Source organism: Sinohyriopsis cumingii, chromosome 10 (assembly GCF_028554795.1).
Source record: "Sinohyriopsis cumingii isolate HCF-2022 chromosome 10, ASM2855479v2, whole genome shotgun sequence".
NCBI classification, from domain to species: domain Eukaryota; kingdom Metazoa; phylum Mollusca; class Bivalvia; order Unionida; family Unionidae; genus Sinohyriopsis; species Sinohyriopsis cumingii.
This window is the reverse complement of record NC_142970.1, coordinates 1,698,174-1,714,527: the sequence shown is the minus strand read 5'-3', so window position 1 is coordinate 1,714,527 and position 16,354 is coordinate 1,698,174. Positions and strand designations below refer to the sequence as shown.

Here is a 16,354-nt window from a genome sequence, read left to right as displayed (position 1 = left end):
CTAGGGGTTTGATAAACATTACACAATACTAACTCATGTCATAGAATCAGAATATCTGTATATACTTAATAACAACTTCTAAATGTATCATTTTTAGAAAGACTGCCTTCCATTAAGCTGTTCAGACATCTTGCATTGTAATGGAAATTATCTCACGTTCATGTTCTGTATTCATTTAAAATTCACTGAGGAATCTGTCTTTACCAGTGGTGTTAAGAAAGATCATGGAAAAATTCAAGCAATTTTAGCCTCTTGTAAAAATCCATTTGTATTTGGTAGTTTACTCTAAAACCATTGATTAAAGCAGCTACTTGACTGTTTCATGCATTAAACCATACCATTTCATATTTACACAGATGTTGTGAATATCTAATCCCCCTGCCCGTTCCCTAGATTTCTCGAAAGCATGTGGTGTGCTCCCTGAGGCTTAAATGTTGATACAGACTATAGTTTGCTTGCCTGAAAGATCTCCGTGTGAGTACTTCACATGTGATCATCGTACAGAGGGGACAACGAAAGTGTGGATAATAACATGTACCCCCTTCTCTGTCCTATCTTACCTGGGCACAGAGTCCAGACTTCATAATAGATTCATGTTTGTGGGTGCTTGACCAAACCATTAAGGATATAGACTAACTCAAAGAACAGTTTGCCAGGTAGGTTTCGAAGCAAGTGACATCTGATTGATTAAATTTATGAATGGATTGCAGCCGAAATTTGATAGCTTGATTGTTGGTATTTGAGTTATATCATTGTTTCCATGCTTTTTGAAAATGAGACGTAGAAGGAACATCATGTAGTGACATTAGGACGTGTGTGGCAAACATATCCCACACAGACAACAACCTTCAGGCTGTTTACAGGCTAACGGTCTCGGGGAAGTAAATAACCAAGTTACAGACAGATCAAAGTTGTTTTGAACATGTACAATACATACATATGTAAGCCCATATTACCATAGGCATAGGGTAGAATTTAAATCAATCGCTTTTCAAAGGGAAATACAGTCATTTTTTCTCTCACTATTTGAAAGTATTGCAATTTCCAGGTATTGTATATAACCCCTGTCAGAACTGTTTACTCTCGATTAGACAAAGTTCGAAGGAATAGAGGTTATGAAATCCCCTGAGAGCCTTGGAATGTTTTTAGTTTATTACTGTAGAACCTCCTTAATCGAATGTCCTTCAGGAATTTAGTGGGAGTTCAGAAGAATGATTAAACATTTTACCATACATTCATAGGACATGCATGTATTATTAATGATCTCAACAATAAAAGGTTATGATAGCTGTACTATGTATGTGTGTATGTGTGTTTCATTATTTTGTTGAATATACATAAAGATTTCATGCATGATATACCCAATAAAAATGATTATTTTTCAGAATTATTACAAACATTGCATATGAACAGGTTCATACTAGGGGGCGATGTAATGCAAATGGTCACCTTATTAATTGTCCTTTTGGCTCAGTATTTTGTGAGAAAAACTTAACTTCATCTTTTCTCTCATTAATATCACCCACCTTTCAAATCATTGACTGTTTCCTTATTTAGAGTACGACAGTATTTTCAAATTTTGTGTCTTGTTAATTATTGCAAAATAGTGTAGTTTGCAATCAGCTCATGAAAAAAATCCATGTCTCAGTAAATGTGATGACCAGATTTTTTAAACTTAATTTTTCTGGAATCTGCATCTTCAGTACATCATGTCAAACAACACTGCATCTCAGCCATAGCAAACTACCTACCCCACCCTTCACAAAGGGGGAATCAGCAAACAAAAATGGAGCATTTTGTAAAAGTTTGAACTTAAAGTATTTTGTTTTATTTAATAAATATTTTGTATCAATTGAACATTTTTTAAAATTTCGTTAATTACATTTCGTGGAGTAAACTCCCTTGCATTTGTAATCCAATCACAAATTAAACTTGTTAGAAGTGAATTGAGCTAGTCTAATTACTAATAAAAGTCATACAGCAATTTTTCTCATACTCTGAGAAACATAATATTTTCATAATTTTATTGAGTATTCTTTTGTTGCTATATTATATGACTCAAAGGATTAATACAATGATTGGATATCAGAATATGTAGTGGTAAATGTGGACCCTGATTGTATATCAAAATATGTAGTGGTAAATGTGGACCCTGATTGTATATCAAATTATGTAGTGGAAAATGTGGACCCTGATTGTATATCAAAATATGTAGTGGTAAATGTGGACCCTGATTGTATATCAAATTATGTAGTGGAAAATGTGGACCCTGATTGTATGAAAAATTTGTAGTGGTAAATGTGGACCCAGATTGTATATCAAAATATGTAGTGGTAAATGTGGACCCTGATTGTATGTCAAAATTTGTAGTGGTAAATGTGGACCCTGATTGTATATCAAAATATGTAGTGGAAAATGTGGACCCTGATTGTATGTCAAAATTTGTAGTGGTAAATGTGGACCCTGATTGTATGTCAAAATATGTAGTGGTAAATGTGGACCCTGATTGTATGTCAAAATTTGTAGTGGTAAATGTGGACCCTGATTGTATATCAAAATTTGTAGTGGTAAATGTGGACCCTGATTGTATGTCAAAATATGTAGTGGAAAATGTGGACCCTGATTGTATGTCAAAATTTGTAGTGGTGAATGTGGACCCTGATTAGATATCAGAATATGTAGTGATAAATGTGGACCCTGACTATATCAAAATATGTAGTGGTGAATGTGGACCCAGATTGGATATCAGAAAATATAGTTGTAAATGTGGACCCTGATTGGATATCAAAATATGTAGTGATGAATGTGTACCCAGATTGGATATCAGAATATGCAGTTGTAAATGTGGACCCTGATTGTATATCAAAATATGTAGTGGTAAATGTGGACCCTGATTGTATATCAAATTATGTAGTGGAAAATGTGGACCCTGATTGTATGTCAAAATTTGTAGTGGTAAATGTGGACCCTGATTGTATATCAAAATATGTAGTGGTAAATGTGGACCCTGATTGTATGTCAAAATTTGTAGTGGTAAATGTGGACCCTGATTGTATATCAAAATATGTAGTGGAAAATGTGGACCCTGATTGTATGTCAAAATTTGTAGTGGTAAATGTGGACCCTGATTGTATGTCAAAATATGTAGTGGTAAATGTGGACCCTGATTGTATGTCAAAATTTGTAGTGGTAAATGTGGACCCTGATTGTATATCAAAATTTGTAGTGGTAAATGTGGACCCTGATTGTATATCAAATTATGTAGTGGAAAATGTGAACCCTGATTGTATGTCAAAATTTGTAGTGGTGAATGTGGACCCTGATTAGATATCAGAATATGTAGTGATAAATGTGGACCCTGACTATATCAAAATATGTAGTGGTGAATGTGGACCCAGATTGGATATCAGAAAATATAGTTGTAAATGTGGACCCTGATTGGATATCAAAATATGTAGTGATGAATGTGTACCCAGATTGGATATCAGAATATGCAGTTGTAAATGTGGACCCTGATTGTATATCAAAATATGTAGTGGTGAATATGGACCCTGATTGTATCTCAGAATATGTAGTGGTAAATGTGGACCCTGATTAGATATCGAAATATGTAGTGATAAACGTGGACCCTGATTGTATATCAAAATATGTAGTGGTAGATGTGGACCCTGATTAGATATCAAAATATGTAGTGATAAACGTGGACCCTGATTGTATATCAAAATATGTAGTGGTAGATGTGGACCCTGATTAGATATCAAAATATGTAGTGATAAACGTGGACCCTGATTGTATATCAAAATATGTAGTGGTAAATGCGGACCCTGATTGGGTATCGTAATATGTAGTGGTGAATACTTTTTATACTTATTGTCATCTTGATATGAAATTCAGGAAAAACAGTATTGTCAAGGAAATTACCATAATGACAAAAATGTACAAACAACATTGATGGTGAAAACCTCTGACATAAGTTGAGGGAGTATGATTGTCACTTTGCCCAGCAATGTTTTATTGGATGTTTTGTTGTCTCGGTGTTTCTCATGCATTACTGAATTTTCTTTGTCTTGTGCAAAGTTTTAAACATTGTGTATCCTGATTGGAAGGCATTTGTGGAATAGGGTGCTTTATAAATACATCCTGCGTTCCTAATTCTTTTCAAGCATGAAAGTCAAGGTCAAGCTTGGAATCTTAAAATCATGCACCATAACTTTCATTATAATGAAGTTAGAACATTCTAAACTTCGGTTATTTAACTAGCATGCAGCATTTCAATGATGTAGGTTTTCTCCAAGTATTAGAGCTGATTGTTATCAAGTTAGTGAAGTCCTTTGTTCATTCTGCACATTTTCCATTGTGGATCCATGCATCTTGTGACAAACATTTTAGTCTTCTCCTTGGAAGCTCTTCAGCAGAAATCAACTGAAATCACAGGTGACAGTGTGAAATTTTCTCATATGGTGTGAATTTTTCTCACATGTGTAGCAGTCTGTCTCTCAGTGATGCCAATCCACTATCAAATATGGCAACCTTTACTACAGATAAAAAAATTTTTATAACTGATTTCTCTAAATCTGTTTAACAGAATTTTACCTAATTTGGTAGAAAGCATCCTGGCATTGAGGGCTTGAATATTTTTTCCATTAAGGGTCATTTCTTTTTCTGTTTGGGGCCTAGGATTTTTTGAGCTGGAATTTGTATTCTTTCATTTCAAGATGTTTTTTTTTCTTGTTATGATTGATAGCAGCATTCCCCCCCGCCAAATCAGAGCAAGAGTCAATTTTTTTTGGGGGGGCGGGCTGGAAATGCTGTTTACATAGATTCTCATGTGGCTCCCCTCGTGAAAATTGATCGGTCTCATATGTCCATCTGCCATCAAATGTGGATGTCATTCAGACATGATATTTCTCCATTTTAAAGCGGAATTCCGCTTTTCTCCTGACTTGAATCAGATTTTTTTTGATATAGTTCATTTTTTTTATCATCTCCAATCTGGTTTTTTAAAAACGGTCTGTCTGTTTCCATTCTGCAACGACCCTTGTAAACTATTTATTCCATATATTAGTTAGCACATGACTCTCGTAAAGAGTACTCTGATTGGTCAAAGGTTTAAATTCATCCAGTGAATCTTTGTGTAATGGAAACTGATGGCAGTGGAAAGAAGAAGCATGCTTGCTGTGAAGTTCTATGTGACTCACTGTTATGCGTTGGGGTGGGGTGCTCCCAAATTTATTTGAATTACTGTGGAATTCCCACCCTGGCTCGTTTTGTAGGAAGTAAAATTAGTGATAGAGGGAGGTAAAGCTCCGAGCCCCCAGTCAGCAATACCGACAGTTAAATTATTAGGAACACAAGGGTGAAATCCGAAAGAATAACAGTTTAATACATAATACAAATTAAACGATATTAAGTTCTCAACCAATCTGCTTCCTCTCGACCATGTGACAACCTATTTCATCATGTGATTTTAGTGTGAGATGGTTTTCCCCTGTACTTGGTTTCTACTCATCTGAGTTTACTACGCCAATTGCTTTCCTCCTTCCGGCGTTCTCCGATTCTTCCTGTCCTCCTCCCCTTTTGTCTTCCTTTCTCCTCCTCCTTTTCTTTCTCTCTTTCCTTCAACGAGGCTTGTTCCCCACCTAATTCTATTCTCTTTTTCTCCTTCTGGCATTCTCCGCCTATTTCTATCCTGTCTCTCTGAGACTCAGGACTTCACTACTCTGTCCCCAAAAGCTTCCTACGAAAAACACAAGAACGTTACCATTTGTGTTAGCCATCTCGCTCACACTAAATCAACAATCAATCAATCATCAGATCAAGGTTATCTACATCTTTGGTCATGCATTCGTGCACAGCGAAAAACACACACGTTCTTATAAAACAACTTTGCAATAAGAGCAGTATCCTACTTATCATACAGTAATCACTAAATTGCGTCACATCAGTATATATATATATATATATATATATATATATATATATATATATATATATATATATATATATATATATATATATTCTTAATCTCATTATTCTCAACACTATCACAATAATCCGATGCATTTCTGTACATTACACTCCCACAACTGTACACAAGTATTCAGATATTCATATTATTTAAATTTACACAGTGTAACTATTTCCAAAGTTACAATTTAATTCAACAATTGCAAAATCTAGAATATCACATGAATAAATACACTAGTTTACTACGAAGTAACTAAATAGTGAAATTCAATACTAATTCTGACGAGCGAGCAATCTAAATAATCATAGCTCATTACTCAAGTACGTATGTAAATTAAACAATGCAAGCATAATTCTACGTGCTAATGATTCTAGTAAGTAAATATACATACTGCACTTAATTACAATTACAATGAGGTAACATTCTACAACGATCGAGCAAATAACTCACTGACCTTTACGGAGCTTTTTGTCCTTAGAATGTACTAAGAGTTTTCCCGCCAAATCATGAGTGGCTCCCTCGGAGTGAGTATATTCTGCTTTACCAGTACGACAGCTTACAAATCACTAATTCGTTATCAGTTCAAATGACTGTTAAGTTCTGATTCGAATTGATGGCCCCACCCTTCCTCAGTTCTGATTGGATATCAATTCTACCCCCCGTCGGTCCAGCTTAACAGACGTGCCTCAGGCCATCTGTCAAGCGGAGAGATTTACAATAGCATCAAGGGTCCTTTGTTCTTAGAAGAAAGCTTTTAACATCCATATGCTAGTGTTAACACCTAACGAAGGGTTCTTATACAAACAAAATCGCCGTAATAGTGCAGGGTCAACATACTCATTGTGCTAATCCATTCCTTTGTTCCTGACTTACGTAATCGCAGGCAGGCAAACGTGACACTTGCAAAACATGGCATCTTGAGTTGTTGAGAGAGACCATGGCTCGAAAAGTTTAGATAAAGGTTATTAAAAAAAACCCGCCTGGAAATGGGAATGGCTGGAGCGAAAAGTTGATGGAAATTTAGTTGGTCAGTTTATAAGAAAACTGAACACTGGATGACTGGCATTTTGTGACCTCTGCTCTTTGGTAATCACAGTTGGAAGAGTTTGAAACAGTACCTACAAAAGAAGCTGCATATGGAAAAATTTAAGCTCAGAAGGCGTCTGGAAAAAGTGCAATTAATTACTATAGGTAGAAAGGTTTCTTGCATGAGATAACAGATGTAGCCCTCTGTCAGAAGATGCATACAACATGTCATCAATACAAGCACCATTTTGAAAGGAAAAAGACTCATTGAGAAGGAAACAAAACAGTTGCACATTGAGCCTAAAAAGTCAGTGGTGACAAAAAGGAAGGGGGGGCCCTGAGTGGCTGAGTGGTCCATTACGAATCACTGCCATCTCACCTCTGTCTGTGTGGGTTCGAGTCTTGGATTCAGCCAATGTGGGTATGTGAGAAAGCTTGCCAGTAGCTTCTCATGGGTCGGTGGTTCTTTCTGGGATTTTCCCTGAGTTCTTCCTCCACCATTAATACTGGCCACCATGATAGCCTATTGTGTGCTGAAAAATGGCATTAAACCCTACAACAACAACAACAAAAAGCAAGGCTAAATAATTTTGGACAACGGTGCAAATAAGCTCGACTGGCATATCAACAGGTTGGGTCCATTGGGGAAAAAACAAGTGAATGTATGGGATTATTTGTATAAAGTTGAGGCACTTGTATGTTTATTTTACAGATTTTTTATGAAAAGAGAGAAGTATAATATATTTGCTGCAAAAATTGAGAAATTATTGTGACTTAATTACAGTGTGAACACTGACATGCACATGAAATAACTTCAACATCAGTAGTATTGGAGAACAAATTCATGTGACTATAAATATTGTAAAATTATTGAAGTCAAGTTGAATTTTTTTTACGACTTTATTAGTTTTGCAAATGATTATTTTGGTTTATTTTATGATCATAAGTTGCACCAGGAACAGTTTTTTTATGAGGGTAGAATGCGTTTTGGGTTGGGGGCCTTCAGGCCTCTCGACCTTCGGATCGGGGGTGCTGCCCCTCAAGACCTCATTGGGGGAGGACCCCCAGACCCCCCTTAAAATTTGTTCAGCTTTTTTTGTGGAAGACCAAAATCATGTCTGGTCATTACTCAGCACAGAAAAACTTTTAAATGGCTTCTTCTACTAAACCACTAAACAGAATTTGACCAAAAGATGTCACTGACTGGTTGGGTTTCTGTGAGTATGTGAGTGGCCGATCAGGTCAGTTTGTGTCCTGAACTGTCATTGGTACACTTGAAAGAAGATGCTGCTTGGGTTTGCCTGATCAATAGAGGATGTGCTGCTTTTCTATATTATGCTACTTGTTCTTCTGCAGTCTCTGCAGTTGAAAATCTGTAGCTCCAGTATGGGGGAAACTATGCCAGCAACCCTGTGACATCTTTCCAAGACTCGGGTTCTGTGCTGAAGTGTGTTAGGAATTACTTGAGGGAATTTATAATTTTTGAAGTGTTTCCTTTAACCACCCTGAGATTGCTTTCCCACCTTCAGTCGCCGTAGAAGATCTTTGATAGTCACTTTTCAGACTTCCTGGTCACGTTGTCTGCCCTTGTCAACAGTGTTTCATCGGCAGGGTTCGGACGCTTGGAATGTGCCTTTGTGAGAACCTGCATGTCTGGGACCTTGTCCTGCCATCTGATTTCACATCAGTTTCCTAAGGGATCCCATGTGAAAATGGTTCAGCTTCATGGCAGTTTTCATACTGGTATGAAAACTTCAGACTTTTTATAAATCATGCCAATCTACCCTCAGACATGGGCACCATTACAGAAAATTTAAAACATTCAAGGAATTTCTTTAAAACTTTGGTGGTTTCCATTTAGGCAGAGAACCAACTTCAAAAGGGTTTACAAATCTTTTTCTGCTATGGATCTTGATTATCTTACAAGTAATTTCAATCTGTGTAAAATTTACTTATGTATGAACTAAATAACTTATGTATGAACTAAATAAACTTATGTATGAACTAAATAAACTTATGTATGAACTAAATTAACTTAAGCAAATTCTAAGTATTATGAAAAAAATGTCAGTTTTTGTAGCTAATCTGTAGAGGTGCACTGTATTACCATTATACCAGTTTACCATGGTATTTTTTCAGGTAGTGCACACCATGGTACTTTTCACAATACTCGTTCTTTGATAGTTTGTGTCAATAAGGAATGTATGGAACTCCCTGAGTCATATTGTTATGAGTTTAATGCTATTAATAGAATGTTTTTCTTTTACATGACAAAATGATTAAAACAAATTATTACTTTTGTTTTACAAAACAGTTGTATTTGTCACAAACTAATTTTGCAAATAGAATTCTATTCATGATCCATCCTTTAATTACATATTGGACTCATGTCAGGTATGTGAACATGGTCTACAAAAGGGATGTTATGAAAGATATTTGGTTCAAATCCAAAATTTTTGGGAAACATTTTGGATTAAGAAACAAGTATGCTTTTGTAAGACTGCAAATTGTCCAAAGTTTTTCAGAAGAGCAGTTGTTTTCTGCTTAAATTTTACTAGCTGTTTCTCTATTTTCTCATTTGTTGAGTCAGTGTGTTATCTTGTTTACTGGCCTGTCTGTTAAACACCTTGCATTGGTGTTGGCCTTCCTCTCAGAGTTACCTGTCCATTAATTACATCAATAATATAGCTAGTAAATTGTTGGCTGCAGTGTCATCCCTTGGTATTTGTTATGACTAAACTCTAATGGCAGCACAATGTCTTTGACATGGTGTCAGCTACATGTATAGTGTAAACTTAATCTACTGACTTTAATTACACTGTTTAGATTACAACTTGTTAGCAAATTCATTGACTGACCATTTAATTTTTTGTGGGTTGCTGCAATTTTCTTTTGAGCAATGATGTTTTATTTTCTTTTTTCTCAGAATAACTTTTTAAATTTTTTTAAATATAATGGGTATGTTGCAGTGTTATTTTCCTATAAATCAGAGCTATATATTTTTTCCAGCTGTTGACAGATGAATTTAAAAAAAAAAAATAGTGTCCTACCCCTGTGTCAGAACATTAAATTGTTGGTTCCTAATACAACTGCAGGTTACCATGGTAGGTATCATGGTATGTTTATAAATACCACAGTATACCGTGGTATAAAGTTGTTCATGGTACACAACTCTAATAACCTGTGGAATTTTCTTGGATCTATATACAGTAGTCTTAAGTACATGTAGTAGATCAGTTATTTAGTTTAATATTCAAAGACACCACAAGTTATATATATGTAAATGTAATTCATGTAATTGTAGAACGCTTCATGAATGATTATTTTGTTTATCAAATGAGCTTCTTTAAATTAAGTCATCATCATTATTATTATTATTATTATTATTATTTTGTTTTACTGTTATTAAACAGCCTGGTACATGGAAATAGAATACCATATTTTCTATATGCTTTAGTACAAGGTTTTCAGATTACAAAATCATTTTAAGCCCTACTGGTTATATATCCAAGAGAGCTTTTGGAAGGGATTTTTGTCCTTGTCCATCTGTCTGCTAACAAAGTTATTGCTACTCTTTCTAAATGACATGGAAAATTGCCATGAAACTTTGCATACACTTTTATCCTGTGGTCTAGTTTGGTTCAGATGAACATGGTGCTTCTTGGACATGCAGTATGGCCAACACAGTGACCAATTATTTTAATTTTGTTTTCACTACACCTTCTGAATAGATGGTCATATCGGCAAGGGGTTTTCACCAGAAGACTGTGTCAAGTTGGTCCTACATGAAAATGGTGTCACTTTGATGTCCAATATGATGGGCATCACAGTGACCATCCTCAAAATTTTTGTTATTGCTACCTGTCCTAAACAAAACAAAAAAGTAATATTATCAAGGGGTTTTTATCTGTAGAATTCTTACGATGTCTGGTTGGCTCTAGATGAAAATAGTACTACTTGCATGTCTAATAGTGTCAAGATAGTGGCCATCTTTAAATCTTGTTATTGCTTTTCATCCTGAATGGACTGGTATATCAACATGGTGATTTTACTAAAGTATTCTTATCTTGTTTAGTTGGCCTAATGAAAATGGTGCTACTTTGACATCCAGTAAAATGGCCATCTAGAAAATCTTGTTATCTCCTGAATGAATGATTTCGTCATTGTTGGGTTTTTGCTGATGTCTAGTTGGTCATATTTGAATAAATAAAATATGTATACAATGGTGTAGTGCTGTGGGAATGTGTGGGAACCATGTTCCTTTACTTATTTGTGCATCCCCTTTTTTTGTGCTTGCCACCCCCACTCCCGGCATCTGAGTAACAAGCATTCCCTCACTTTCTTATTGTGTTCTCTCACTTCTTTATTTAGTACTACACCACAGTGTATGGCTATCACTTTTGGTCGTATTTACTGTATATGTTGGAAACCATAATTTCTGGGATACCATAAATGAATTTCTAAAGTAATTTTGTTTTGTGCACTGTATGTTCTGGGATAGATATTTTTTTTCCTTCAAGTTGTAAGTTGTGGGACACCATTTAAATCATTCAAAAATTACGTGACAGAAATGCACTCCAACTGTAATTTAATTTTAAAAAAATATAAAACTGTGTACTTGAGATAAAACTCTTTAATCCACTGCAGCATCATGTAATCAACACAACCTTCTCCTACACACAGACAATTCATTCTTTTGGTATATGAATGTTTTTTTAGCTTTCTCATGCTGTGAAAAATTACCTATGGAGTCAACACATCTCCTGAAGGAAATTACAAGGAGTCATGTCAGATTTTTTAAAATCTACACCATTCATGCCAATTCTCACACTTTTAACCCTTTTATCATCAGTCCATTCAAAAAATAAAACTACTGTACTTAACAAGAAATTTTTATATTTGATCATTAATGAATCCAATAACTAAAATAGTATTAAATCATTTGTGTTATTTGTCTTGAAAGTGCCTCATTGTCTTTTTAATATGCCTGCCATTTTATGTCTACTCTCATGTTACAGTAAATCTTCCTAAATATGCCTGCCATTTTATGCCTACTCTCATGTTACAGTGAATCTGCCTAAATATGCCTGCTTTATATGCATACTTTCATGTTACAGTAAGTCTGCCTAAATATGCCTGCTTTACATGCCTACTCTCATGTTACAGTAAGTCTGCCTAAATATGCCTGCTTTATATGCCTACTCTCATGTTACAGTAAATATGCCTGCCATTTTATGCCTACTCTCATGTTACAGTAAATCTGCCTAAATATGCCTGCCATTTTATGCCTACTCTCATGTTACAGTAAATCTGCCTAAATATGCCTGCCATTTTATGCTTACTCTCATGTTATAGTAAATCTGCCTAAATATGCCTGCCATTTTATGTCCACACTCATGTTACAGTAAATATGCCTAAATATGCCTGCCATTTTATGCCTACTCTCATGTTACAGTAAATCTGCCTAAAAGTCAGGACCAGGAATGGAGGTCAAATACATGCTTGCTAGTGAATGCACCACAGTATGGCCCAGATTTCTCAATCCTCAGTTTTCTCTTACGGGTAGTTACCTTGTCACTTTAACATCTAGTCTCATGAACTGAGTTTCACAGATAATGAAATCAATTCTTTTTATGATGATAACTTCTTGCACTTATAACCAAGTTACACTGGACAGTGACATGTCTTGGATATGTTGAGATACTAACATTTCTCTGAAGAAAGCAAGCACATGAAGTCAACTCTGATACCTCTAGGTTGATACTAATACATGTATGGCTTCCTTGTCTGGTGAATGGATACATGTCAGTTATGGCAACTACTATGGCATGTACTCCATACCACCCTGCCCAGGCTTCATAGCTCCACTGGAGATGACACTCTAGCGTCGTCGTACAGCATCGGCACAACACGAGAAGTAGCAGTTTACCGGTTCTAAGTCAAAGCTCGATTGGCGTAGAGCTTGGCGCCAGGGGTTGCTTCTGACGGTGGGAGAGATCATCAGGTCTCACTGGACAGCTACCGCCCACCTCAAGCTGGGCAGCCCCCAGTCAGTAAGGTGCTGCCCGCCATGGCCTGCCTGCTTCACTGGGTGCGTGGAGCTTAGAGAACCATCTCGACAAGTGGGCCACAAAACTCTGCACCAGGAAAGACTAAAAGAAGAAATAAAAAGACTCCAACTCTTCGTTTTGCAACCTGGAACATCAGGACCATGTGTCCTGGATTGACCACTGACCTACAGCAGATCGACAATGCACGGAAGGCTGCCGTCATTGACAGAGAACTCTCCCGACTGAACATCGACATTGCCTGCCTCCAGGAGACCCGACTGGCTGACAGCGGCACCATCAGGGAAGCCAATTACACATTCTTTTGGCAGGGGAAGCCCTTGGATGAACCTAGGCAGCATGGTGTAGGCTTTGCCATCAAGAACATGCTAATCGCCTTCATTGAACCTCCATCATCAGGTACTGAGAGAATCCTTGCCCTCCGGCTGTCAACATCCTTAGGCCCGGTCAACATCTTCAGTGTGTACGCCCCAACCCTCTACTCCACCTACGAGGAGAAAGACAAGTTTTATGAGGCTCTGGATCAGGCAATATCCAGTATCCCCAACAATCAAAGCCTTTACTTACTAGGAGACTTCAATGCTAGAGTGGGAGCTGACCATGAGGCCTGGTCCACCTGTCTCGGCTTTTACGGAAGGGGCAAGATAAACGAGAATGGTCAGCGACTGCTGGAGATGTGCTGCTCCCACAGCCTATGTGTGACCAACACTTTCTTCAAATGCAAGGAGATCCACCAGGTGTCATGGAGACACCCACGTTCACGCCACTGGCACCAGCTAGACCTCGTCATCACCAGGCGTGCAGAACTGGCCAGTGTCCTCCTTACCCGCAGCTACCACAGTGCCGATTGTGACACGGACCATTCCCTCGTGGCCGGCAAGGTGCGAATATTACCCAAGAAGCTGCACCATGCCAAGAAGAAGGGTCACCCACATATCAACACCTGCTGTGCAGGCAACCCAGAGAAAACACAGCAGTTCATCAGCAAACTGAAGGAAGCCCTCACAAAGTGACACCTGATGACACCATTGATTCCAAGTGGTCCAATATCCGTGACTCTGTGTACAATTCAGCCATCACAGCTTACGGGAAGAGGGAGCGAAAGAATGTCGACTGGTATGAGGCAAACTGGGAGGAGATGGAGCCCATGACTGAGGCAAAGAGGAAAGCCCTCCTGGCATACAAGGCTGCACCTAGCCCCAGAACACTACAAGCCCTCAGGATTGCAAGGAATAACGCCCAGAAGACCGCCCGCCGCTGTGCCAACACCTACTGGCTGAACCTTTGCAACAGTATACAGACAGCTGCTGACACCGGGGATACAAGAGGGATGTATGAGGGTATCAAAAAGGCGACAGGCCCCCCCAGCTACAAGACCGCCTCCCTCAAGTCCAAGACGGGCGAAGTCATCACAGACCAGGGGAAACAACTGCAGTGATGGGTTGAGCACTATCTCGAGCTATATGCAACCCAAACCAGTGTCACTGGAACTGCCCTGGACACCATTCCAGACCTGCCTGTCATGGAGGAGCTAGACACACAGCCAACCCTGGAAGAGCTCGGAAAAGCCATCGATTGCCTTGCCTGTGGGAAGGCTCCTGGAAGCGACAGCATTCCGCCTGAAGTCCTCAAGAGCGGAAAACCAGCACTGCTCCAGCCCCAACACACACTCCTCTGCCTTTGCTGGGAACAGGGATACATCCCACAGGACATGCGTGATGCCAACATCGTCACTTTGTACAAAAACAAAGGAGACCGTAGCGACTGCAACAACTATCGGGGCATCTCCCTCCTCAGCATCGTCAGAAAGGCCTTCGCCCGTGTTGCCTTGGCGTGCTTGCAGATCCTAGCCTCCTGCGTCTACCCAGAGTCCCAGTGTGGATTTCGAGCCGGCAGGTCAACTGTAGACAAGATCTTCTCACTATGTCAGCTGCAGGAGAAGTGTCGCCCCTCTACATTGCCTTCATAGACCTGACGAAGGCGTTTGACATGGTTAGTCGGAGTAGACTCTTCAGACTCCTGCAGAAGATCGGCTGCCCCCCACGTCTGCTTGCTGTCATTATGTCGTTCCACGAGAACATGCACAGCACAGTGTGCTTCAGTGGCGCAACATCTGAAGCATTCCCAGTCATTAGCGGAGTCAAACAAGGCTGTGTCCTTGCACCGACGCTCTTTGCCATCTTCTTATCCATGCTTCTCCAGTACGCATTCAAGGACTGCAGCGAGGGAGTGTACATCCATACCAGGGCTGACGGCAAGCTGTTCAACATCGCCCGTCTCCGTGCTAAGACTAAAGTCACAGAGGTACTCATCTGTGAATTGCTCTTTGCCGACGATGCAGCCTTGACATCACACACGGAAGATGGACTTCAGCAGCTGGTATGCTGCCTCTCCCATGCATGTAAGGAATTTGGACTGACCATCAGTTTGAAGAAAACGAATGTCATGGCACAGGACACAGACTCCCCTCCCTCTGTCTCCATCAATGGGTACAATTTGGAAGTTGTCGAGAACTTCACATACCACGGGTCTAACATCTCCAGCTCACTCTCCATTAATTTCTGAGGTGGGCGGCAGGATTGCCAAGGCAGCAGCAGTGATGGCCAGACTTAACCAGAGGGTCTGGAACAACCCCAACCTCACAGAGAAGACCAAACTGCATGTCTACCAAGCATGTGTGCTCAGCTCACTTCTCTACAGCAGCGAAACATGGACCACCTATGCAAGACACGAGAGGAAACTCAACAGCTTCCACCTGAGATGTCTGCGGCGCATTCTGCACATCCAGTGGCAGGACAAAGTACCCAACACAGAGGTTCTAGAATGCGACAACATGAACAGCATGTTCTCCATACTCAGCGAGAGGCGCCTTCGCTGGCTTGGCCATGTCAAGAGAATGGACCCAGGTCGCATTCCCAAGGACCTGTTATATGGGGAGTTAGCAGAAGGTGCATGACCAACTGGACGACCACATCTGTGCTACAAAGATGTTTGCAAGAAGGATATGAAGACAGCAAACATCAATGTCAATGACTGGGAGAGCTGTGCAAACAACCGTTCCAGCTGGCGTCTAGCTGTCAGGCAGGGAGTTCAAAACGCAGAGGAAAAGAGAAGAATAAAGCAAGCTGAAAAGAGAGCTAAAAAGAAGGATAAGCAAAAGCGTACTTTGGAGCTATGCCATCGTCTCCCGTAGACGGATGGATGCCAAGATGGCAACTAGGCAAGTAGTCTCTGTTTTTATCATTTCTCATCATTGATCAGAAGAGCTTATGTGATGACCTGTTGTCCAGTG

The 16,354-nt window shown here is 39.0% G+C and overlaps 1 protein-coding gene across 1 annotated transcript in view; it reads left to right on the top strand.

Moving 5' to 3' along the window:
- The first annotated feature begins 504 nt into the window (after positions 1–504).
- LOC149789483 (uncharacterized) overlaps positions 505–16,354 on the top strand; it is a 170,845-nt gene continuing 154,995 nt past the window's right edge. Inside the window, exon 1 of the mRNA XM_089971499.1 lies at positions 505–656. The gene's annotated coding sequence lies outside the window, so the exon portion shown is untranslated. The remainder of the gene's footprint in view (positions 657–16,354) is intronic.